This window comes from Lissotriton vulgaris, chromosome 9 (genome assembly GCF_964263255.1).
Source record: "Lissotriton vulgaris chromosome 9, aLisVul1.2, whole genome shotgun sequence".
NCBI classification, from domain to species: Eukaryota; Metazoa; Chordata; class Amphibia; order Caudata; family Salamandridae; genus Lissotriton; species Lissotriton vulgaris.
In genome coordinates this window covers 417,921,141-417,947,972 of record NC_141697.1, presented here as the reverse complement: position 1 = coordinate 417,947,972, position 26,832 = coordinate 417,921,141, and positions in this window count along the sequence as shown.

Below are 26,832 nucleotides of genomic sequence, written 5' to 3'. Positions count from 1 at the left end.
CAAGACCTTGAATATTAATTTGGAGGGGTTGGTGCTGGCTTGGAATTCCTGAGCATAGAATGCGGCCCGAGTTCTGCAAATTGCCCTGTGATAGGTCTTGAGTTTGGCAAAGTACAAGGTTTTCAGGACGGGATCGTAAGATCTTCTCCAGTCCCTCTCCGCTTTCCGGCAAGTTTTTTTAAGCTCGGCAAGGAAGTCATTATACCACGGGCTGGGTACCTTAGAATGACCTTTCGACCAGCGCATGGGTATAAGGGAATCAAGGGCGTCTGAAATCCATGTGCAAAACAGTTGGTAGCCATGATCCACATTCAGAAAAGGGCTCAGGGGTTTCTGCTCCAGTAGCCTGTAAAACTCCTCAAGTTTAAGCTTATGCCAATTTCTTTTAAAAATTAGCCTATCCACAGGTTTAAATAGCTTATCGTGAATAGGACAAAAGACTTCCACCAGCAAATGATCAGTCCATCCCACCGACACCGGGTCAGACACCTTCACCCTCTCAAGAGTGGAAAAAAAGGGATCGAGAATATGTCCTCCAGTATGAGTGGGAAGTGTAAATAGCTGGACAAGTTGAAGTGCTGCGAGATCCGCGAGCAAGGTGTTAATGGCTGTGGACGACCTGTTGTCAAAATGAATGTTGAGGTCACCCATGATGTTAAAGTTCGCACAACCGGGCGCTAAAGAGCTAACCATATCGGCAAGAGCGGACTTGAAGACTGTATCATTGCCAGGTGGGCGGTAGATGAGAATTCCGCTGAACGTAAAATGATGGCTAAAAGCTACTTTGAAGAGGGCGCTTTCACAAGCAGGCAGCCCAAGAGCTTTCCATTCAGCAGGAAAGCAGGATTTTACTGCCATGGCAATGCCACCTCCTCTCGTGGTGCGATTCAAAGTGAAGATCGTGTATTCCGATGGGAAGGTAAGATTCAAGATAGCGACATCTGAGTCCTGAAGCCAGGTTTCGGTAAGGAGAAAAAGATCAGGGCCATCTTTTTCGATGAGGTCATGTATGAACTGGTGATGTTTAACCAGTGACCTCACGTTCAAATTCCAGATCCGAAGCCCCCGGTCCGTGGTGAGATTGCGCTTGGTCGGGGTAATATCTTCCAAAGAGCGGATCTTAGTCGTGCTATCTAGAGACCAACCCTTACAGGCACAGACGTATGGGCCAGATAGGGGGTCCACAGGGTCGCAAGAGCAGACCGCAGCCCTATTCCCAATAGATAGCAAATCCGCCCGAGTGTAATTGAGCATTGGTAAAGCATGCATGATGAAAATAGCAGCTAGTGATCAGAGCCCTACCGCGTCTCGCGCTTCCTCGTCGCTGACGGGCGCAGACGGGCAGGACTCTGGCACGACTCCGGCTAAGCGAGGGCGCCCCACCTGCTCGTCCCGCTGCGCGGGAGAGGAAAGCTTTAAATAGGCGATCCAAGTCCACTGAGTTCTGGCAAAGAACTTGCGGCTCTTGAGGAAAATACTAATACAAGTTCCAAAATGTCCTTCCAATATTAAGACAGAAATCTCCTCTCAACACCTAAATTCTAGAGGACTATACCTTATTCCTCACTGATGAAAACGTCTCACCTGCAATAGCTATGAGGTAAGAATCAAATAACTTCTTCCATTGCCTCCATAGCAACGGAGGATTGCCCTTCTCTGAAACAAATGCTGGCTGTTGTGACATACTGGCTTCTGGTTTAACTAGATGATTACTCTTACAGAGTAAGTTACCAAAAATGAATGAATAACCAAGTAGTTTCACTATGTAACAGAGTCAATAGATAATAACAGCCAGGGGGTAAAAAATCCACAACTCAAAGGTGCCTCGTAGCATTAGTGATGTGCTAAGCATATATATAATGAGGCAGTCAGAAAAACATATTTAAGTCTTTCATGTATATTATAATTTGATCAACATACTGAAGTTTTTGGTTTGTTAACAATACCTTCAATAGAAATGAACCAAAATTTGTGTTCCATGTAAATAGCTGCTTCTAAGAAAAATGGTGCAGCCACTTCAGTTTCCTTAATTGTGAGTAAAGGATCGGCACCTCCATGCGCATTTCACTAAGGCCGCCATATAATATTCTACATCAAGACAATGCGTGTGATGCAGGCAGTTATTTGGTGCACACTGAGATGTGTAGTTGTTCTTTTGTGTCATTTGTCGCTACCTTAGCTCGGCTGTATGAATAGGGAGCTGTGTGCGCTCTTGATGGAATTTAATGAACAGCACATGTTCCTAAAGTTGAGGCACAAGTAGAGCTAATTTAAAAAACAGCATTTAGTCCAAATGAAGGAAAACAACGCTGTGTTGTATGTGGGGCACCAAAGTGCAAATGGCGGTCTATCGCCTGTTCTCTTTACAGGTTGAACTCGTGGCAGGTGCTTATTCCATAGAAGAACTAGGATCCAGGTAAGCACTAGGTGACTTATTGTAGTCATTCAAGGAAGCTTATGGGAAGTTAGGAATAGAACTAGATGCCCAGTTAGGACACACCAATATAGGCAAAAAAGAACTACGGTCATTGGGAGCGGATGTGTCCCGTACATGTGATCACGAGTACCTTCGGCAAAAAATATCAGTGTCCCATATGATCCAAGTATGGAATTCAGAAGATCATCCCTACCCGTACTTGGATAGGTTGCCGAATCAGAAATTAAGAAGAGAGGTTTTAAAACTGAGAATGGGTGTAAACCCCTGTTATGTAAATACCAGGGTTAAAAACCTCATGATTAATAGTAATGGCAATTGCACATGTACGTTGGGCTCCACCTGTGACATTACTCATGTTTTATTAGACTGTAGGAGGACCCTTGATATACGTAAGGAGATTTTAGGCCCGTTACTCAAAAATTACAGGATTCCGAATAGGAAGCAAGCTGCAGAGCTCCTGGTGGGGATGGGAAACCTGGATATAGCCTGCGCCTTGGGGAAATACATGATTCGAGTTAGGGAGCTCCTCCAGAATACAGAGTTATAGGCATATGTTATCGAGACTGTACTCTCATGTATGTATTATGTTTGGAAGGTCTAGTCAGATATGTTTTCTCATGTGTTTTTAACATCTCAGGAGGATACTGTTAGAAATAATGTTGCCAGGGTTATCCTCCGGGAAATGACTGAATTGCAATTTTATAAATTTTAACTCGTGTTTTTATAAAGTTTATAAATGTATAGTGTATACTTTTATGGTCGTAATAACTCAAATAAAGTTTTAATGACTGACTGACTGACTGACTTATTGTAGTCAAACAAAGGAGTGTACACCAAAAGAAATCCGGGAAAGTGTGATGCTTCAACGATTTGTTTAGACATTCCAACAATTCTCACCAACGCATCTCACCTTTGCTGTGCCTAGTGATCTTAAACAAAGGGTCGCCAAGCCAGAGAATCCGACCTTTCCCCTTCTGGATTTTTGCCCACATGCATCAAAGTCCCGTTTTGCGTTTCCAAATTTGCGAATTTTACCGAATCGCAAATATGGATTCGCAAAACGGGATGCATCATGGAAAGTGCAAAATATTTCCGAGTCGGTAAAATTCGCAATTTTTACCGACTCGCAAATATTTTTGTGACTTCTAAATTGCGAATTCGCAATTCCCATTGATTCCTATGGGCCAAAAGGCCCATAGGAATCAATGGAAATTGCGAATGGCACTTAGAAAATTTCATGGGTGCAGGGGGGGTCCAAAGGACCCCCCCCTGCACCCCCGAAATGTAATTTGAAATGGATGTTTCACACACACATGTCCTAAGGACATGTGTGTCTGTAACATGACATCGTTTAAAATGTAAATTAGTACATTTTAAACATTTTTCGCAATTTACCACGAGGGTCAACCTCGTGGTAATTTGCACTTCCAAACCTTGTTCTCGCAACTTCATTTCTGAATGATGCATTGCATTTAAGGAATCGCAAATTTGCGATTCCTTAAATGCATTCGCATTCTGGAAAGTCGCAAAATCAGCGAATTCCAGTCAGAAATGATGATGCATCTGAAAAAGCACTTTTGCATTCGCAAACGGCCGATTTTAAGGAATCGCACCGTTTGCGAATGCAAAAGTGCTTGATGCATGTGGGCATAAGTGCCTTTCGGCCCATTTCATGAACGAGTGTCCTAAGATCCAAATAAATAATTCTGTCACTCCCGGCCCTGCCACTGCACCTGAAGAGAGACATATATGAGATCCAAAGTACATTTTTATCAAATCCCTTTAATCCCTAACCGTGCATACATTCAAAAGCAGTCCGACGACCACTGCCCCATCTGCATTATCTTGTCCCAACCTTTATCATGTACTGTATCATGTACTGTTATAAGAGCACGTAATACTTAATTAAACAACATCAAAAACAAAGAAAATATTGGGGCAGTGTCTACAATATTAGGAAGGGGGAACAGAAAAAAAAACTCAGGCAGAAGCAAAACAAAATAGTGTAGCCAAAGGATAATCAAATAATGAGATCAAAAGACATATCTGGAGCACCATTGCACATATATAAAATAATTATTATACAATTTGTGTGTCAGGGTGCTAAAGTCGACGGCTTTTCGATCTCACAGCAAATAATGCGATCATCATCAGAACTAAATGAATGTCTAGTATGAGAAAAATCAAAATTGTAATAGATTTTGCCTACTGAAACAAGAAATTGAGGAAGGGGAAAGAGTGAGAAAGAGAAATTGAAAACATTAAAATTGGATCATAGGCATGAACTTAGTGAGTCAACCACCGTGTATGAAAAGACTGGAAGGTGTCTAAAGTTCAGCTGTTCAATTAGGAATTGAGGTGTAGTGATTTATCCATTAGGCATATCAGGAAGCGGGAAAGCATGCCAAGTGAATATTGGTTGCGGCAAGCAACTCATTTTGCATGAAGAAAGTGACATGTGAAGACCCAAAGAAGTCTAGTGTCATCCTAAACTATTCAGGTAATGCTGTCGCCAAACCAGAATATGGAAACCCCAAGAATTTGTTGTTGTATCTACCCCAGGGGCGTTGTGTGTTGGGGCCCGGATAGGTCCTATTAGTGTAAAAATCGTCAGTCAAATAGGGATACGTTCTATCAGGCTAGTAATTCTTTATGGGCCCCAAGTACCTCAACGACCGCCTGACCTTCTACACACTCACCCGCCAGCTACGGTCTACCAGCCTCGCCCTCGTAACCGTACCACGCATCCGAAGAGCCACCGCCGGAGGCAGATCCTTCTCCTACCTGGCGGCCAAGACATGGAACTCCCTCCCCATCCACCTCCGACTGACCCAGGACCACCTCGCCTTCAGGAGACAACTCAAGACCTGGCTGTTCGAGCAGCAGCGGACCCCCTCCCCCAAGCGCCTTGAGACCCTTCCGGGTGAGTAGCGCGCTATACAAATGCTATGATTGATTGAGTGATTATGTCATGTTTGACTTTGACTGTTTTCTTGTTTTATTCTATTGTATAGAACTCATTAATTGCCTTCTCAACCTTTTCAAAGAGATTCTTGGCTTCTGTGATGTTACTGGATTAGTTAATTTATTTTTCTAATTCAGCGCTCTTTGTTGTTAATTTTTTAATCTGATCATCACCTGTATCAATTCCAAGCACCATCCAGTGCCTAGAGCATGTCGTTCCGATGTAGCTGAAGGTATTCAAGTATTTTTTGCAGTCAGTAAAGACTTAAGTGATATTTCTTACTTGTAGGCCTATTGGAATAGTGTCTGAATTCAAGTATTCAGTAAGCATGCGTATCGTAAGTTGTAGCCTCACCAATTTTTTCTTACATTTCTCTAACTGTTCAGCTAGTGCGATATTAACTGGCAGTGTGGGCTCAGTGGGTTTGAAAAAAGAGAAGGACCTTTCAGAATCCTTTTCATGTAGTTGTCTGAATATAAGGGAGCATGGTTTGACATAATAGATGTGGGAGTAGGGGTGACAGCAGGGAAAAGACGCAATGGGGGTGAAGAGGCGAGAGACAGTTAACCACTAGAAGTAGGAAATACAAGTACCCCTTGCAATCCGGCAATTGCGCTAATTATATTTTAAGGGACAAGGGAACCCAATGTATCTGAGACGGACCTTGGGTACAAGTAGCTATAAGGCAACAGTGGTCCCTTTCAACAATTTAGAAATTTGAGCAGTTCAATACAGAAATGTAATAACGACTGTATCATGTACTCTTGTAAGAGCACGTAATATTTAATTAAACAATATGAAAAACATTAGAAAAAAGTGGGGCAGTGTCTACAATATTAGGAAGGGGGAACTGAAAAAAACTCAGGCATAAGCAAAACAAAATAGTGTGGCCAAAGGATAATCAAACAATTAGGCCAAACAACATATCTGGAGCACCATTGCACCTATTTAAAATAATTATTATACATTTGTGTGTCAGGGTGCTAAAGTTGACGGCTTTTCGATCCCACAGCAAATAATGGGATCATCATCAGGACTAAAAGAATGTCTAGCCTGAGTAAAATCACAATTTTAATAGATTTTGCCAGCTGAAACGAGAAATTTAGGAAGGTGAAAGAGGGAGAAAGAGAAATTGATAACATTAAAATTGGATCATAGGCACAAACTTAGTGAGTCAGATACCGTGTGTTTAAAGACTGGAAGGTGTCTAAAGTTAAGCTAGTCAATTGGGAATTGTGGCGTAGTGATTTATCCATTAGGCATTTTAGGAAGTGAGAAAGCATGCCAAGTGAATATTGGTTATGGCAAGAAACTAACCTTGCATGAAGAGAGCGACATGTGAAGACCCAAAGGGGTCTAGTGTCATTCTAAACAATTCAGGTAATGCTGTCACCAAACGGGAATAGGAAAACCCCAAGAAATTCTGTGGGGTACCAAGAACATCCATGACATCAATGTGGAAAACACTACTGTTTCCCCCCTTCCTCTGCATATCTCCGGCAGTACTCCAAATATACTACCTAAAAGTTTCCTTGACACTGGCCTCCTCACCCGTGCCCTGGTTCCTGATTCCCTTGCCTCTCCTTTGAGCATACATCTGTCCAGTTCACGTACTGATGGAGTGTAACCCCAAAACAGCTTGCCCATGAAGGCAACCCCTGCAACTTCCCTGTAATTGTAATCCTGGATAACCCCTTCACAATCAACCTCAGGATAAATTGCACAACATCTTCCCTGGCCCAAACCTCTGACCTTCTTCTAGCTTCACTGTCTAAAAACTCCTGCCAAGCCTGACTATATGAGTTCCTAGTGGACTCCGCCAGAGACCCTACCTCTAACTGCAGCATCCTTTTTCTTCTGTAGACCACATTCCCTCTGGCACCGTCGTCTTGACCTTGTCTGCATCTGTGGCCAGCCCATGCAACCTCTACCACTGTGAACGAGACAAAGCATCTGCGATGTCATTTACGTCATTGTCCACCCCTGGCACATGTCTGGCCTTAAACGCTATATCATGCCTCAAAAAGCCCTTTACAAAGTCCAGCAACAGCTTAAGTACCTGTTCATCCCTGGCCAACTGTTCGGTCACCACGTGTACCACTGCCATGTTGTCTACTCTGAAAATGACTATCCTATGGGTCTGTTCCTACCTCCAGAGCGGGACAGCTACCACTAGCTGAAAAAATTCTAGGAAGGCAACGCTCCTTCCCTTATGTTTCCAGTGCCCCGGCCAAGCTTCTTCACACCACCTACCCTGCCAGTATAATCCAAAACCGTTGACCCCTGCTGTGTAAGAGTATATTTGTACATCTCATTCCTTTTCTTTGGGGGCCGCCATTGAGATGGCACAGAAATCTTCTAAAAACATGCAACACATGCGTAGGTCTTCTTTGGTCCCTACTGACTAACGCATGTGATGGTGTGGGAGGGAAAGCCCTGCTATGGACAGGCTACGTCTCCCACACAATTTCCTACCTGTCCTTACTACTCTGCATGCAAAGTTCAGATCTCCTAACAGTACCTGTACAACCCTCACTGTCACTTTTGTTTTCACCGATATGCTATCCAGCTACATTTGCATGTGCAATATCTTGTCTGTCAGCAGCTGCACCTCCGTTGCCACTGAATCCAATTCAATCTCCAGAAATGTCAACACTGTGCTTCTGCCTTGTCTTCTCAGGCAGCAGGGCCACTCCTACTTCACCCATGAGCTCTTGAAACCTTGTCAATTCCTGTGGACAGTCCGTCGAACTGCATTGGCCCATCAGGAAGAAGTTGTCAAGGTAGTATGTCACTGTATCCTTGTCTGTTCGCCATGTAAACACCCACTGAAAAATTAGCTAAAACTTTCAAACACCGCACCAGAGATGGAACACCCCATATGTAATGCTTTGTCAATGAAAAACTGTTATTCAAACTTAATTTCCATCAGCTGAAAATCGCCTGTATGTACCAGTAACAGCATAAAGGTTGATTTAATGTCACATTTTGCCATTTGTGCCCGTTTGCCACCTGTTCTACCAGAGCCCTTGCTATACCCACATATGAATATGCCACTGATGTTACTTCCTCTGAGATTAAATAATTGACAGAACCTCCTTCCGGCCAAGATAAGTGTTGTATCAAGTAAAATTTACCTTTTTCGATACCGCCCCAATGGGTGAAATAATCAGATCTGATATTGGCCATATATTGAATGGCCCCGCCATTCTCCCCTCCAGTATTTTTTTTTGCAGTTTTTTGTGCACCACTGGCTTATTGTGAATGTGCTGACCTTAAGTTCTCTGCACACCTGCTGAATCTTGGTCCCTCGTACCCTAATCTGAATCCATCCAGAGAACCTTGGCTTAACAAAAGTGCATCCTCACTGAAGGGGTAGTGCGCTAGCCATGCGTCTAGACTTGTTTAAATGGTGTATGCGTTGTTTCCCATGTTCCCTTGTGCTCCACGTCCTCCCCTGCCCCTTGTTTTCCGATTCCCCTGCTGGTCACTCTACATGCTGTTGTGTAGTTCCATTGCCCTGCTTGCTGTCCCTGACTGCTATTCCCTGCTCTGATGCATTGCACAAGTGGATGTCTTCCTGCACACTTAAAACACTTGTGTCGGAATCTACAGTATCCCTTTGTGCAGAGGCCCTTGTTAATATCCAAACAGGATCCCTGCACTCCTCCCTGGTTTTGTGGCCCAGTCCCCACCCCTTCGGGGGGCAGGTTTGAGAAGGTCGGTACACTAATGGGAGAATGCTTGCCATATAAGTGGTATTCCCGAACTTAACTAAACCCATTGTCTGCTGATACAGATCCTTATTAATCCCCCCCCCATATGGCCTCCGGTCCCAAGCCAACCATGCCCTGAATTCTTCATAATAATGTTATCTTCACTTTCCTGATCACATCCATTTACTTCAACATAAAAACGCATCTCTCTGGGTATTTTTTGCAATATACACTCACGAAAATTAGGAAAGCCGCACTTCAATTTTCTATTGCCATCCGCAGCCTGCGTCATTTAGACAATTCAAATTATTCTTCCTGTGACCCTTCTTTCACCCGTAGTTCTCTGTGTAGCAATTTTAACATCTCTACGTACTCCCCTTTCAATATTTTCTCTTAGGTTGTTAACATAAGGTAAGCTCCCTGTGATTTTGTCACTCCCATAAAAGTTAATTTGTGTATTTTAATATCTTTACTTTCTTTTGCCTCATCCCCATGCACCTCTGTTTTTTCCTGCTCCTCTGCTTCCTTGTCTGTCTTTCCATGCTGCTTCTTTACTTCCTGTCCCCTTGTCCTGTTGTAATTACCTCTATTTCTTGTGTTTTACCCTTTCCAGTCCTCTGTCCAGTCGCCTGTGTCTCTGTACCCACCCCTGTGTCTTTCACATACAAAACTTTCCTGATGCGTGTATCTCTCCATTATCTTCATCAACTCAAATGTTAACCCTAACAGACACCTGTTGTTTTTCATTACCTGAAACTCAGAACCCTCCCTGCTCTTACCTGGTGTCAAGGTCGGCCTCCGCACTGCTATCCAGCCACCGAACCAGTCATGAAGGGGCTCCAATGACATTGTCCTGTGCAAGGTAACCTTCTTCGTCCCATCTATCTTGCAACAGACTGGGCACAAGTGCATTACTGGGACCCCCCACGTGCACTATGTTATTCCCACATGCATTCGTCCTCTACCCTGGCTTCATCCTCTACTATTTCACCCTCTTCCAGGCTCCTTTCATTGTAATCCAACTGCGTTGTGTCCTCTCACACTCCCCAGGACCCCGCGTGCACCTCCTTCAGTGCCACTGAACTTTCTTGATCTTTTAGCATGAACCTTTTGTTACTTCCACCCTGATACCAGCAAGCTGTAGTATGCCCTCATAGACCCTGCCTTCTCTCCTATTGCCCTGTCGCCCTTCCTGTTGACCCAGAGGCCGCATTAAGCCATGCAAGTTGATGCACTGCCGAGGCCACCCAAGACTTGTGACAGCATCATAGCCATCCGTCGTTGGCATCCAGCTGGCGACCCTAGACCTTGCCATCACTTCCTCTCAGGGTCTGTGAGTCGCATATGGCTCTGCTGAGTCTGCCTACCCGCGTACTAGATGTTCCTGAAATGCAAAAGTAAGGTCCAGCAAGCCGGGGTCAGTATCCCTACCTGACTGCCCCCTCCCTTCTGCTGGTATCCATTGCCAGCATCCTCCACTGACCAACTTCTCTTCCACTGCTTTCCTTCCTCCCCACTCTCTTAGGTTGTTAACATAAGGTAAGCTCCCTGTGATTTTGTCACTCCCATAAAAGTTAATTTGTGTATTTTAATTTCTTTACTTTCTTTTCCTTCATACCCATGCACCTGTTTTTTCCTGCTCCTCTGCTTTCTTGTCTTTCTTTCCATGCTGCTTCTTTTCTTCCTGTCCCCTTGTCCTGTTGTTATTACCTCTATTTCTTGTGTTTTACCCTTTCCAGTCCTCTGTCCAGTCGCCTGTGTCTCTGTACCCACCCCTGTGCCTTTCACATACAAAACTTTCCTGATGCGTGTATCTCTCCATTATCTTCATCAACTCAAATGTTAACCCCCACAGACACCTGTTGTTTTTCATGACCTGAAACCCAGAACCCTCACTGCCCTTACCTGGTGTCAAGGTCGGCCTCCGCACTGCTATCCAGCCACCGAACCAGTCATGAAGGGGCTCCAATGACATTGTCCTGTGCAAGGTAACCTTCTTCGTCCCATCTATCTTGCAACAGACTAGGCACAAGTGCATTACTGGGACCCCCACGTGCACTATGTTATTTCCACATGCATTCGTCCTCTACCCTGGCTTCATCCTCTACTATTTCACCCTCTTCCAGGCTCCTTTCATTGTAATCCAACTGCGTTGTGTCCTCTCACACTCCCCAGGAATCCGCGTGCACTTCCTTCAGTGCCACCGCACTTTCTTGATCTTTCAGCATGAACCTTTTGTTACTTCCATCCTGATACCAGCAAGCTGTAGTATGCCCTCCTGGACCCTGCCTTCTCTCCTATTGCCCTGTCGCCCTTCCTGTTGACCCAGAGGCCGCATTGAGCCATGCAAGTTGATGCACTGCCGAGGCCACCCAAGACTTGTGGCAGCATCATAGCCATCCCTCGTTGGCATCCAGCTGGCGACCCTAGACCTTGCCATCACTTCCCCTCAGGGTCTGTGAGTCGCATATAGCTCTGCTGAGTCTGCCTACCCGTGTACAAGATGTTCCTGAAATGCAAAAGTAAGGTCCAGCAAGCCAGGGTTAGTATCCCTACCTGACTGCCCCCTCCCTTCTGCTGGTATCCATTGCCAGCAGCCTCCACTGACCAACTTCTCTTCCACTGCTTTCCTTCCTCCCCACTCGCTTACCTGTCATTCCTATGCAGTGGTATAGTCCAACTCCTGCCACCCAGCTTCCGCCAAATGGGACCCCCTTTGTGCTGGACACGCGGCCGATATCCACTTGGCTGGGGGCTTGACTTCTCTGTCTTGCCTTTTCTTGGGACCCCCCTCGCTGCTCTTCTTCCTCATTCCATTCTACCATTGCTGCCACTAGTGCAGTCACTGGACTCACCTTCTGGCTTTGTTCTGTGACTTTCACCCACCCTTCTTGCCCTTCCTTATGCAAGGCACTTGTGTTTGGCAGTGCCTCCTGTATCCACCCCCTCGTCCTACCATCTCGACCTAAGCCCACAGGGGTCCTGTCCAGCCACCCTCCCAAGTTCAGCAAGATGGGGGCCCACTGCGGCCCAGGTTTTCCCTGCACGGCCAGCTGCCTCCCCGCTCCTCTTCAAATATCTTTCCCCTCCTTGCCTGCCATGTCAGGCACACCTCTTCCAAGTCCCTAGGCTGCCCAGTGCTTACCCCTGGGCCCCCCTCCCCCATATTTCCTCCTCACTATGCTCAAGAAATGCCCCTTGGCCTATCTTGCTCATGTGAAAGGAGCCTGCATCACTCGTGACCTCCTATTTTTCTCTGCTTCCACGCCACTCCCCTCACCCCTGCTCATCCCCTCCATCTGGACAGCACCTTGAATTGCCCTGTCCTGCCTGCATTGCCTCTGTTTGCCATGTATAGGCCCGCCCCCGCTTCTATAAATTGGAGAGTTGGAAGCCGTGTAGCGCCCTGCTCCCATCGCCCTGGCTTCCTCGCATCAGGGGGAGCGCCTTCGCTCTAGAGCGGTCCCTGCCATGTGCCTGTACTGATGCTTGTGCGGCCTGCAGCGGTGAACACACCCACACCACCGCAGCCACACCTCTCACTGCCAGCCACGCCACAATGGCCGACACCCGCACTTCCAGCGTCAGTAAATCCATGCACCCTGCTTCTCCCTGCAGCCAAATGGCTTTTTGAACTCTGCAATCCATCGCCATTCAACTACTGCAACGCAAAACGTTCCTAAAAATGTTTTACTCGCAGTTAGTACCAGCTACTGTGTCACCTTGCTAAAATGGTGGCATGGGACGTAAAAATGGCCAGTTGAATACTTATGGTAACCAGTCCAAAAGTTTGAACCCCCAAATAGCCCAAGTGGGCTCAGGGTGCCCCACTGGCCCAAAAACCACAGTGATGCGAACCTCCCTGCAGTTGGCTGCCACCCCAAAGCTCCATTATGGACTGGGTAAAAAGAATGTACAGCCACAACATTTCTTATTCTGTGTCTAATAGTGAGGGGTCCAGAACGCATCTTTCTGGCTTTTCGATCTCCACTTCTATCGCATAATCTGAGCTCCATAATGGTGTAACATTTTCATTTGATGGCTCGGAAATTGACTGGAACAGGGAAGTGTCTGAGGGGGTAATGCTTCAATTACTTGTAATTCCATTCTTCCTTGTTCAAATAATTAGGACCCACCCATGTCTCTGATAATTGCAGACTATATATAGAGGGAAGCCTGAAATATTACAGGATTTCTTTTGACTGGGTGGTTCTTTTAACCACCTTTGTAGGTGGTGAAGTTTTCTATTTTTATAAAAGCAAAGTAGGAAAGCATAATGCCTGTCCAAGGAGGCATATTTTACTCAAAGCTCAAAGACCTCCCTAATAGCCATACATAAAGCGCTATTCAAAATATTTTACAACAAGAACATGAAACCTGTGTGCTGAGAAAACAAAATCCAATATTATTTAATCATCATTTTATGTATCACTTCCTTACACAGAAAACCTCTTAGTATAAGAACACAAATACAAATGAAACTCATGTGCATCCAAATACCATAATTATATGTTACAAGATATATACAATAATCCATAACAAATTAATTTCAAGACAATTAGCATACATTGTACAGTATGTCTGTATAAGTTTAAAACTGGCATGTTTACAAATGCAGCCACTTTTTAGGCTATCTGGTTTGCTAACATGGACCACTTCAATTTTGGTGTCCTGGTCTTTTTGTTTGTCCCAGTCCGATCCTGGCGGGCACTCCTCAAATAGTCATGACTGAAATGAGGAAGAATGGACTCAGAGTAATAAAATTACTGGTAAGAAATTGAAACATTTCATTTCTTGGAAGAAAAATCAGAGAAAAAGCGGGAAAGCATTGCGAACTGAAGCACACGCAACCCAAAGCCAGTTTCTTCCTGGATTTCGAGCTAATATGGTTTTGGGTTGCTTGTGTTCTGTTTCAGAGAGAACTTTGGCTTGGAAATTCTGGTTCGACTGTTGCTAGAGATGGGCGAGCCAAGAAATTAAGGGGGAGAGCATAGTCAGAGGCGAGCCACGGATGTGACTTGATTCTTAGAGCCCATGCATGAGCCGTGTTCTGAAAGTTTGCTATGTAAATTATAGAAAAAACATCACATAAAGTATGATAAAGTCTCTTCAAAATTCAACAAACTGTATTTCTTTAACATGTGAATGCCTTGACATTAATACAACACAGTTTAGCACTGCACTTAGAAGTACTCATTAAAAGTGACAGGTTTGTAAAGATTAGCCGTTAGTGAACTAAGATACAAGACAGTTGTAAATCGTGTATGTGGCCAAGATTATAGCCACAATATTGTCTATTAAATCAAACATAATACATTTTTGTACAACTGATATGAACATATTAGAAAATACTTTCATATGCGATCATGTATTTCTTTTTGGGGTGAATTAAAATATTTGCCTACGATCACATAATTAAAGCAGGCAAGCTGAGATTTATCTATGGTTTCTGGTTTTGTTTTGCAGTCTTCAGCCAGGAAAGATGGGATTCCGGAGTTGGGAGCACACCGCTGACCTCTTCCGCCGTATCGCCCCACTGCATCATGGTCTGTGCAGTTCAAGTATTTTCAAGAACAGTTCAAAGTTCCAAAGTATTTCACCTCAATCGGTGCAAGTGAGTCCTTGTATTGTGATCATCTCTAGACACGAGCCTAGCTCGTGTTTCGGGATTGATTCCCTCATCAGTAGAGATAGTTTCGGGGTTGCAGAACAGGTCGCCAAACATCCTTCACTGGCCTTGTTGCCCCTCTGGCGCGCAGGTGCATCTCCAACAAGCTCGTCAGCTTACATGGCTAGCGGGAGCCAAGAAAAAGGGGATTCCGGAGTTGGGAGCACACCGCTGACCTCTTCCGCCGTATCGCCCCTCTGCATCATGGTCTGTGCAGTTCAAGTATTTTCAAGAACAGTTCAAAGTTCCAAAGTATTTCACCTCAATCGGTGCAAGTGAGTCCTTGTATTGTGATCATCTCTAGACACGAGCCTAGCTCGTGTTTCGGGATTGATTCCCTCATCAGTAGAGATAGTTTCGGGGTTGTAGAACAGGTCGCCAAACATCCGTCACAGGCCTCGTTGCCCCTCTGGCGCGCAGGTGCATCTCCAACAAGCTCGTCAGCTTACATGGCTAGCGGGAGCCAAGAAAAAGGGGATTCCGGAGTTGGGAGCACACCGCTGACCTCTTCCGCCGTATCGCCCCACTGCATCATGGTCTGTGCAGTACAAGTATTTTCAAGAACAGTTCAAAGTTCAAAGTTCCAAAGTATTTCACCTCAATCGGTGCAAGTGAGTCCTTGTATTGTGATCATCTCTTGACACGAGCCTAGCTCGTGTTTCGGGATTGATTCCCTCATCAGTAGAGATAGTTTCGGAGTTGCAGAACAGGGCGCCAAACATCCGTCACGGGCCTCGTTGCCCCTCTGGTGCGCAGGTGCATCTCCAACAAGCTCGTCAGCTTACATGGCTAGCGGGAGCCAAGAAAAAGGGGATTCCGTGATGCAGTGGGGCGATACGGCGGAAGAGGTCAGTGGTGTGCTCCCAACTCTGGAATCCCTTTTGATGGCTCCCTGTAGCCATAATAGCTGACGAGCTAGTTGGATATGCATCTGCACGCCAGAGGGGCAACGAGGCCCGTGACGGGTGTTTGGCGACCTGTTCTGCAACCCCAAAACTATCTCTACTGATGAGGGCAACAATCCCAAAACACGAGCTAGGCACATGTCTAGAGATGATCTAAACACAAGTACTTACTTGCACCGATTGTGGTGGAAAAACTTTGAAAATTGAACTTTGAACCGTTCCTGACAATACTTGAACTGCACAGACCATGATGCAGTCGGGCGATACGGCGGAAGAGGTCAGTGGTGTGCTCCCAACTCCGGAATCCCTCAGCCAGGAAATAGGTATATTTTTTCCTTTTCTTGTGTTAAGGCTTTATTTTTACCTCTTTTTGCATTTTTCTGCAGTTTTATATACTGCAAACTTTACCCAAAGGTATTTCAAGCGCCTTACATGAGCACTAGTTAAATTACATTAGGTCATTGTCATTGTCCTGTTACCTCCTGTAAGCCCCACACATTAGGATTGCTGAGAGTTGGTCACAGGCCTCGCCCCCTTTCTCCACCACTCTGCAAACGCACTTCCTGGTGCGCTCTTGGTTGGGGGATGAAGTCCCCTTGCTCTCGAGGGTCCCTGGGGGCCAACTAGCCCTCCTCTTACCTCCAGTAGGCCCCACACAGCTGCATAGCTGAGAGGTGAGCAGAGGCCACGCCCCCTTTCTCCACCAATCTGCAAACGCGCCTCCTGGCATACTGCTGCTTGGGGGATGAGGTCTACTTTACTCCTGAGGCCCTCAAGAGGTAAGAAGACCTCATCTCAACCCACCAGCAGTACGCTGAGAGATGCGTTTGCAGAGTGGTGATTAAAAGGGGCGTGGCCTCCAACCACCTCTCAGAAATCCAGATGTGTGGGGCTTACTGGCGGTAACAGGTGGGCTAGTTGGCCCCCTTCCCCAGGCCGATTTCGACCCCGGGGACCCTATCGCCCGCGGTTTGGCCTTTACATTTTTTTTTCTTTACGTTTAAGGAACGGGGGTGCGTGGGCCCCCTTCCCTGGGCCAGTTTTGGCCCCGGGGACCCCATTTCCCGGTGCATGGTCCCATACTTTATTTTTAAAAATGGCCCCAAGACCCCACGGTCCCTGCCGGCTGTCCGCCTCTGTGGGAGCCGGCATTGCTTTTAGGCAGAGGGAGCTGCAAACATGCAGCTCCCTCTGCCCAAAAGCAATTCTGCTTTGCTTCATGGAAGCAAGAGGATTTGTTATGCTCTAGCTTCCATGAAGCGAAGCAGAGTTTGCTAAGTTATGGCGGAGCAGTGCTCCCGCCATGCCATAGCAAACCGCAATGTCCAGAGGGGGCCTCCCTGGGACATTGCTGGAGCCGGCCCTGGGGGATGGCTGTTCCCAGGGCCATTTAGAGCTCCAGGATGGAGCTGTACTGCCCCCCTCCAATCCTAATTTTTTAAGATAGCCACAGGGCGGTGGCAGTCCCCGAGGCTGTGGGGGGGGGGGCAGGAGCCCCCCCATGCCATGGGGAAGTGGTGGTCTGCGGGGCTGAGAGGGCCCGCATGGCCCCACATTTAATGATCACAGCCCTGTGGAGGTGGCGCCTGGGCCCCCACGTGTATTTTGATGATTGCCCCCAGGACCTGGCCTAATTAAATGAGGCACGGGAGACCTCACTTCTTTTTCAGCTGGATTCACGGATCAAGCACGAATCCTGCCAAAAATTATTTTAAAAAAAGCTTTTTATGGCCCTGGGGATCCCTGTAGGACCCCCTGAGCAGGCCTAGGCGGTCAGGAGGTTTCTACTTTGACCCCTTTTCTTGATTTTTAACTTTTTATGACCTTTTTTCTTGAGACTTAGTTCAACCAAGTCACAAAATGGCTGCCAACACTTACTGGTTTGAAGTGTTGGCAGCCAATCAGATCTCAGGCACAAGATTGGGAGGGTTGGAGGATCCTCTGCGGCCTTATTTGTATATTCAGGAACTACTGAACAGATTTACACCATTTAAGTAAAAGAGTGCTTTCTGGAACGAAAGCTACCTTTTTGCCAAAATGGTGTAATTCTGTTCAGCAGTTTAGGCTGTATTCGTGTCTAAAGTTTCTTATGGAAATTAACATGGAGAAACCGTGTTAGGGGAACTCCCTTTTTCTCGGCCCCCGCTTGACGAATCACCCAAAATTTACAACACACAAGCTGAAGTGAGTGGGCCATTGGTTTTGAAAATTTTGCAAAGATTCGTTAAACAGCGCCAAAGATATTGGCTAAAGAAAAAAACGCTTTTTGAATAGAAACAACGTCCTAACTGTAACTACCCGTAAAATATATATATATAGACGCTGGCATTGTCCTTATGCCTTCGGCCTTGGGAACTGTGAATTGGGCTGACTGAAAGTTAGGGACCCAAGGTTGTTTTGTTGCCAGTAACTCCGCTGAAACGACCTCCTGCAACGCGGTATGTACCATCACGCTGCATTATGGGGCAGGTAGTCGTGACATTTGGCTGCGGTTGTTCTGTTCTGCAGGCACAAGCGGCGCAGGTGAGCTCTTCACCACTGTGATAGGAGGAGCTTATTTAAAGGAACTTGTGAGGTGATTCAGCAATGGACTGTGGCATTTGAAAAAGGCGCTTAGCCGAAACCGGTCAGGCCGTCCTAATTTTCTCAATAAAGCAACCATACATACCCCGCTGTGTCCTCTGCCTACTCTTTTGGAGGAGAAGGTTTTAGTGAAGTATTCAGCGTGCAGCTCGTGGTACGCAACAGAGGACCCTTCCGTTTTGTGGTCGCAGGGACATGAGCAAACTGTAACTGTCTTTATCTACTGAGTGATCGGATGTCTGCGACCCGCCGCCCACACTACAGGGGCTAAGGATCTGCCACTAATCGGCGGTCCAGGATTTCCTGGAGAGGCGCTGGCATTGTCCTTATGCCTTCGGCCTTGGGAACTGTGAATTGAGCTGGCTGGAAGTTGGGGACCCAAGGTTGTTTTGTTGCCAGTAACTCCGCTGAAACGACCTCCTGCAACGCGGTACGTACCATCACGCTGCATTATGGGGCAGGTAGTCGTAACATTTGGCTGCGTTGTTTCGCTCTGCAGGCACAAGTGGGGCAGGTGAGCTCTTCACCACTGTGATAGAAGGAGCTTATTTAAAGGAACTTGTGAGGTGGTTCAGCAATGGACTGTGGCATTTGATAAATGCACTTAGCGAAATCGGTCATGCCGTCCTAATTTTCTCAATAAAGCAACCATACATACCTCGCTGTGTCCTCTGCCTACTCTTTTGGAGGAGAAGGTTTTGGTGATATATATATATATATATATATATATAGCAGCAAAGCCATTAACATAGAAATAGGCCTAATGCTGACACTGCATAGCCAGTGCAAACATTTCATTTAGTTCTATTTCTATGTCAATGGGTGTCCTGGTTTTTTGTTCAGAAAATATGGTCACCCTAGCCGTAAACACCTGTATCTTATATAGCTTTCTCGTGCATGGTGCTCTATGGAGCGAGGATGGGTCAGCTCTTGCTTGATTTCTGTATAGCTATACAGGACAGTGAACTATACTCTTGTTCATATTATAGGGAACTATGCAGAAGTCCACTATTTTTATTTCCTCTTCTTCCTTTAAGACAGAACTTGCAAGGTCATCTCTGTTCGTAGCCATGTTTCAGCTGTCAAGTTTAATAAAGAGCTTCAGAGAATGGATAGTTTCTTTACTCCAGCCAGTTAACATGAGCCCCAGAAAACAGGGCAATTGACCACATATTTTTTTAGTAGCCCAATTTGAGTGGCTGCTTTAGGCATGTTTTCTAGGTCATGTCCTTTCGTCATGCACACCAATGTTTTAAAAGGCATGTCACACATGATGCCTCATGATTGCCAATCTATTGTACTTTATTGTATGCATATTAGTACTATGGCAATATACATTTATTACTTAATACGCTATATGTTATATATTTTGTGAGTGTTAAGTGTCCAACAATATGTTGTCAAGCATAAATAAATTCTCGATTGGCTACTCGAGTGACTTTGTGTTTCAGACCATTGCTTTCATCTTCTTGTTTACCTTAAGTGATTCATTGAGTGCAGAATTATGCTTTTAGTGCACTTCTTGCAGGACATAATTTCTCAATATATACAATCAGGTGCCCCGGTGACATCTCCTATGCAGTCAGTGGTGACTGCCTTCGAGTAGCATGGGTGGGGAGGGGAAGCAGGGGGAATAGAAAAATAAATGTAAAAGGTTACTTACCTTGGTGTCGGACCTCCGCCTTGCGACGTCCTCTTCTGTTCCTGCTTGAAGTAGGAAGCACACCAAGGCTCCCCTAAGCCAATCACAACATTGCAATGCTGCGTTGTGATCAGTCTAAGTGCTGTGGTTCAGCGTTCAGACAGGCAGTGGGAGCATGTGCATGTTTCCCACCAGGCTGTGTATTACAGCCTGGTGGGGAACATGCAAAGTGTGCATGACTATTTGGCTGGCCCAAGACAGCCGGCCAAACTTTCATGTGCACTTAAGTGCCCACACTCCTCCCCTTGCTGGCTGTCACAAAAGCCAAGCCCCGACCCACCCCTTAAACCTACCTGACAGTGGAACATTTAAATAATAATAACATAGTGTTATCATCATTTTATTTTCCTTTTTCCACTGCTCAAAATGCAGTGAGGCAGCGCTCCTCCGCCTAAGCGGAGGAACCATCCACTGTATGCAGTATCGCGATTCATTTCGATCTACTCCTATTCCTGTGGTCATTGCAGGCATGGGCATGTTTATGTCTAACTGGCACACGATATCCATTGATTTGATCCATTAAAGTGACAGCAGACCAGTTGTTCAGATTTATTGACATTGTTTTGTTGGGGTTTAAAGATATAACTGTTGACAGTGACACAATAATATTGTATGCTGTAGGTTCTCGTAGGCACCTAATGACACTTCTTGGAGCTATGCAGGTGATGATACATCTTCAGATTCATTAGAATATATATGTTTCTCTTTCAGGGATTCATCCTATTTGCTTTGGATAACATGAGGGTCTCCTTCAGTGTTTTCTATCAACCATAAGTATTACTGTGCTTGACAGTCCAAGCTACCTGTCGAGTGCTCTCTTTAGGCGGGGGCCGGAGTCAGAGCTTTCACCAGGATTCCTCATCTGGGTCCATATTAACAAAGGAGTGTATGACCCTGGGTGGCACTGCTACACACTGTTACTGTGTATACCGTCAACAGACTTGGGCCATGCCTCCCTTCTCTTAACATAAAAAGTAGCTGTCTACAGAGTAGTACAGAAACAAGGCTAGGCAACAATTCACCCACTGCTTTCTTTTTCTGTACTGTTGGCCCCTGAGAAGTCAGTCTCCACACATATAATTCAGCTCTCCCATACTATGTGGATATGAAGATCTAGTTATTGAAAAACTGATTAGACTTCTATGTCATTCCAAAGACATTTAAAAGATACAAATAGCCTATTTGTGATGGGTGGAGCTCCTCAACTATATCCCATGAGGCAGTGGGATGTTGCAGTATTTTGCTACTTTCGTAGGTTCTACCCCCGGGCAGCATAACACGAGTTTCCTCTCTTGTAATGTAAAGTGGATATATATCTCTGGAATCCACCTTTACAGCTGTTTATACAATGGCAACGTTTTGCTTAGAAATGGAAAGATACAGAAATATGTGTAGATGGATAGTACCTTAGGGTATTGCGAATGTCTGTTCAGTAGTGGAGCAATCACTGCTTGCTTTAGCTGGGACCCACCGGAACCCTGTATAAGCACAGATTAATCAAGCAGGTGGAATAAGGGCCCAATGACCAGAATCTTTCTTTGATCTAAAGTGGTTGGCACAGGTAGACCGTTTGAGGCTATGATTTATCTGGCTGTATCTAGCACATTGTGTAGGATAATTGGCTTGAAGGCATTGAACCCAGTACTAAGAATGGAGGGCTCAAGGGTGGAAAAGGTGAGGACTTGAGTCATTGATGATTGCTCCAGATTGTGGATCCTATCAATTTAAAGGCCAGGCTATTATTCAAATGGGGGATTCCATAGAGCCTGCTAAGAGACCTTATCTTAGCAGGCGAATTAAAACTGGCCCAAAGACAGTCTCCAGAAAAATTGCCATCGGAGACGGCTTGAAGCAAGGCTGTGATCTTGCCCCTCTTTTGTTCAATCTTTACACTGCTGACCTGGGAACATACCTGGAAAAGAGCAACCTTCTCCCGCCAAAGCTGGGCATTGCAAAACGGAATCCGCATATTCTACAATATGCCGACAATGTTGTCATAATGGACCAGACAAAATCGGGGCTCAAACGAGCACTAAGTAAGCTCCATACATACAATACCGCTAACGCACTAAACATTAATCAAGAAAAGACCAAGGTGATGATATTTGGCAGCTGCAAGAACAAGAGAAGTCTAAGGTGGCACATCGAGCCCGCAAAGATCAACCCAACTTCAAAATATAATTATTTGGGAGTATGGTTCTGCGAAACTTCTAGACCAACAGTTCACTTAGCTGCCCTGAGAAAAAGAGCAGGTGCAATCATATACTCGCTGACTCGACTGAACCAGTCTCTGAGCAGCCCTTCCGCAGAACCCATTCTGAAGGTGATCAAAGCCACACTTCTCCCTGTCTTAAACTATGGGCATCAGGCCTTCCCTGGCGCTTGCTCTGCTACTCTTGACCACGCCCAAGTTTCCATCTATAAAAAAATCTTTCACCTTCTGAAATATATTCAGAGGCCAAGACTACATCTGGAGCTGGGCCTACAAAGACAGTCCATCCATTGCGAGGCAGACAATTTGAAATATTTTATAAGGTCACTAAAAGCTGCAGACACCACCCTAAAATTCCGGCTAAAAGAGATCTTCACCAGCCCTGGAAATCCATGGAATCGTCAGATTACAAAGGCCATTAAATCGCTAGAGATTGACAACTCACTGCTAACTTCAGACACTATTCCATACTTAGTCTGGAAAAAAGTCATCAACAAGCAGGTGAAACTAATCTCCCATCGGATGGACCTCCAGGCTTTAAACACACCTACTGTCTGCTACCCCTGAATGCCTCATACCAGCCTGGGGTACCGCAATCCTATCTGCTATAAAACCTGAACGCAGTGGCACGGAAGAATATAATGTTCGTGCACCTCCTAGGCCTGTGTTCTACGGCCTCTTACAGATGGGCTCCCTCAAAGGAGGGGGGCAAGCTGACTGTGCACATACCACACAGAATCATGGCCGCATCTTCTGTGTTGTTGCCCTGCCATGGATGCCCCCAGAAGATCACTCTTAAAACCCGTATTTTTAAAATGGGGTGTTAGGTCATGCTGGGAGGCGACGGCCCTGTGCTTTGCCTCCACAGGCATTCAAGCGCTCGCTGGATTGGAAAGTTTGTGAGACTTCTGGTTAATCTTGTTTCACCCTCCCCGGCCCCAGCGCTTCCTGTCCCTCTACCCCAAAAACTTATTACAGACTTTTTTGCCCCCTGGTTTAGCAACTCCTGTTTTAATCTTTTTATTTCTGGGCTAAAGCAATAGTGTGATAACACTGGTAACTATAAGACTGTTTTTATATGTATAGACTTTTAAAACTGACTGTGTATCGCTCCAGTTTCGTCTCTTAATGTGATAACTGTGCTAATGTCGATATTTTATAGCAATGGTTTTAATTAACTGCGCTAACCAAATAAACTTGAAACTTGAAACTTAATGTTAATGTGATGCTATATGCTCATGTTCAAGGCTCTCTGAATTGGAAATTTTGCTGAATAGTTTGCTAGTAGCTTTGTTTATGTGCTACGTGTAGTACTTTTAAAGCTTGTTTTATAGGTTTGTAGTATCTCCTCATCTGAGATTACAATATTGCCTAGTCTGCCCCAGTCACAGTTATTCTCCCTGTGTGTTCAAGACTGTGACCCATCCTCTTCTGTTTTGCAAAGTTGTGATTGAACTATTATTGATAGTTCCAGCAAGAGACTAAAGGTTCCTCAGCTGGAGAGAGGTGACCGTATTTATTTATTCATTTAAGTACACAATAAATGATGGATGGAATGCTTGAATTAATCTCAGCCACTGTTAATTACTTGGGCTGCCTCCCATTCCATCATTATTTTGCCCACATGCCTCCTCAGTTTGGGCCCAGCCAGATGCAAATCTGTCTTGAGCCTACACCAATAGAAACAATCTAACCGAACTGCCAGGTTAGGTCCTCACTGAACGGGAGCACAAGCAACCTAAGTATTGTTTCACTCTTATTGTTTCCAGTGGCAAATTGAGCATACCCGTCACACTTAGGGTATCTCACTGAAGTTTAAAAAAGTGATGGATCGAATGCTTTATTTAATCTTAGCCAATGATAATTACTCTTGGCTGGATCCCAGTCCTTCATTATTTTGCACACCATGCCACCTCAGCTTTTCATATGACTGGATCCAAACTGAGGTGGCATGGTGGTCAACAGAATGATGGACTGAAATGCTATCCTTAGCAATTGACAGTGGTTAGACTTATTGTAAGTGTGAGAATGTAGAATATTTTATGGTGTGGTTTGTGCGACCTCACAGTGTAACAATGACGAGGTTCTGTAACAGGTCCATTGAGGTTCATTTGGAAAACCGGAGCTCAGTTTTGGGTAATTGTGGATGAGAGCAGTCAGGCTTTATCATATGAACAGATGTAAATTATTAAGAAGTACAGAAACAGGTGAATACGAAGAAAATGCAACACAATAAAAATCTGACACGAATTTATAAAAATAGGTTATATTCAGGGCCGGACTGGCCGTAGCGAGCACCGGGCGTTTCCCTGGTAGGCTGCTAGGGTGGGGTCCGGTTTTGGGACCATTTTTTGTTACCGGGGGTCGGCAATGTCGTCCCCCGGTAAAAAAATCGGCTGAAACCGGCCATCGCAAACTGCTCACCTGCACTCCCCCTGACCCTAGGGGGGGGGGGGCAGCTGAGCAGTTTGCCAGGGACGGTTTCTGTTCTCAGTCCTGCCCTGGTTATATTGTTCGCTTTAAATAGACACCTTAATGACAAAAATCTACTGGAGGGTCCTGGAGATATGATTTTTCAAATAAACAATAAATCGCTGCTTTTCACTCATTTGCAATAAGTCACTGAAATCTACAGTACCTCAAGGTTTAGGGTTAGCAACAACAAGTGACTTTAAAATGAGTACATAGTCACTCTTGTGGATGCAAACTCTGACAGGGAACTAGTCACAGGGACCAGCCAGGTCCAACTGACAAGTTGCCTCACAAAGAAAGCATTATCCAGTCCAGTTCCAAGCTCTATGGGCAATCCGTCATAGGAATCGATTTAGCAAGGGATGGATGTGGAATGCTGAAGATGCTCAAGAATGCTGAGCCAGTGTTAGAGGTCTTCCTGTGGCCAACCCAAAGTCCTCAAGCAAGAGGGGCAACTTTGGCCTTAGGGTTCGATGTCCCACGAAGTCCTGAAGAGGACCAGCACAAATCCAGTTGCCACTGGCCTACTGGTCTCCAGTTACAGCAAAATCCTATCCTACCTTTTAATATATAGCACCATGCCTTAGGGTTCCTTAAGCCTGCCTTAGAGGTGACTTATATATATTAAAAGGAAGGTTTGAGCTGTCCATAAGATTAGCTACCAAAGTCAAGTTAGCAGTTTAAAACTGCTCTACCAGTCTTCAGTGGCAAACTGGGAGACATGCTTTACTTTGTCAAACTTGTGGTGACACAATAGTGCTGCATTCCACGAAGGACAATTAACAATGCAGGCCCTGGGCACTCCTGGTACCAAATAGTAGGGGCTTATAAGTAAGGCAACCTAACCAATTGGGTATAAGTAATTAAACATACACTTTTGAGGGTCAGATCATATGCACTGAGGCTTAGTGAGCAGGGCCCAGTGCACTACAGAGTAATTACACAAATACCTAATTGTTAAAAAGTGGGGCACAATGTAGAGGTGAACCTGCAAAAAGCAATTTCCTCACAGCAGGCACTCCTTCCATGACATTTTTGTGTGTTTAACATTTATTTGGCAGTTTTGTATAACGCAGATTAGATCCTAATGGGTGTGGGAACTCGGGGGAAGGAGAGCTTTACATTAAGAATTCCAAAATGCCCTATGAATATCAGAATAATGAAGGTAGAAGTAGGTTCTGTCAAAATAGCATATCACTTGTCTTCTCCTATAGAGTAGTAGTGTTGAGGTTCTTTCTAGGATTCAATTCAGGAATCAAAGATAGGTGTGTAAGTTTCAGGATTTTGAGCAAGTCAGAGGGTAGGAGCCCTGGGGAAGCTGTAGAAATATGGAGAACGTGTGGAAATAAAAGGGGGAGCTTTTGATCCAATAATAGTTTTTTCCAGTTTCTGTTCAAATATTTTATCCTGATCTTTGGAGAACTGGAGTTCTAAATTCTGGGGGTGTTGCCCAAAAACAATTGTTTCATCAATTTGGATTTATTCAGTTATGTAATTTCAAGGAGAAGTGACTCTGAGAGCGATATTGACAACCTGAGAGCTTGAGCTTTTATGCAAGATAACCAGGAATGCCATCAAAAACTACCTTGTGTGTGATACAGGCAAGTGTGAAGATGATCCTGGTCGAATTTGGGAGCCATTTCAGCAACATCAATATGGGAGACGTTTGGTCAGCTTTACCAGCATCTGAGACTAATCTCGCCACTGTTTAGAGAGTTTAACTTCAAGGGGGACATGGTGTATTTGGGTATTTCAACAAGTAAGGAATTTTGATATCCCCCCTTATTGTGTTCTCGGTCTCCCGCTTTTTGTACGGTATGTGGCGCAGAAGGTCCACTTTGATTAATTGCGACTAATTTTTAATGATGGCCATTTTTCGTGGATAACTGATTGTTTAATAATGTTTTAACTGCTGGTTCTTAATTATTTATGTATTTTATTGTATCTACGTACTTTGCTTGTGCTTTTATGGTCGTTGACCGAAATAAAGTTATCACGAACGAGAATTTTGATAGTTCTATCTTGAGAAAACAAGGTCCCGGACCACTCATTTGAAGTCCTCATCCGGTATGTTTTGTATTATTCGTTTCAGAAGTCTGAGGTGGACTTGTACTGCTTCCGCCATTTTATTGATGTGGGTTTGTAGGTTGAGACCTTTGCTTTGTCCAGTGC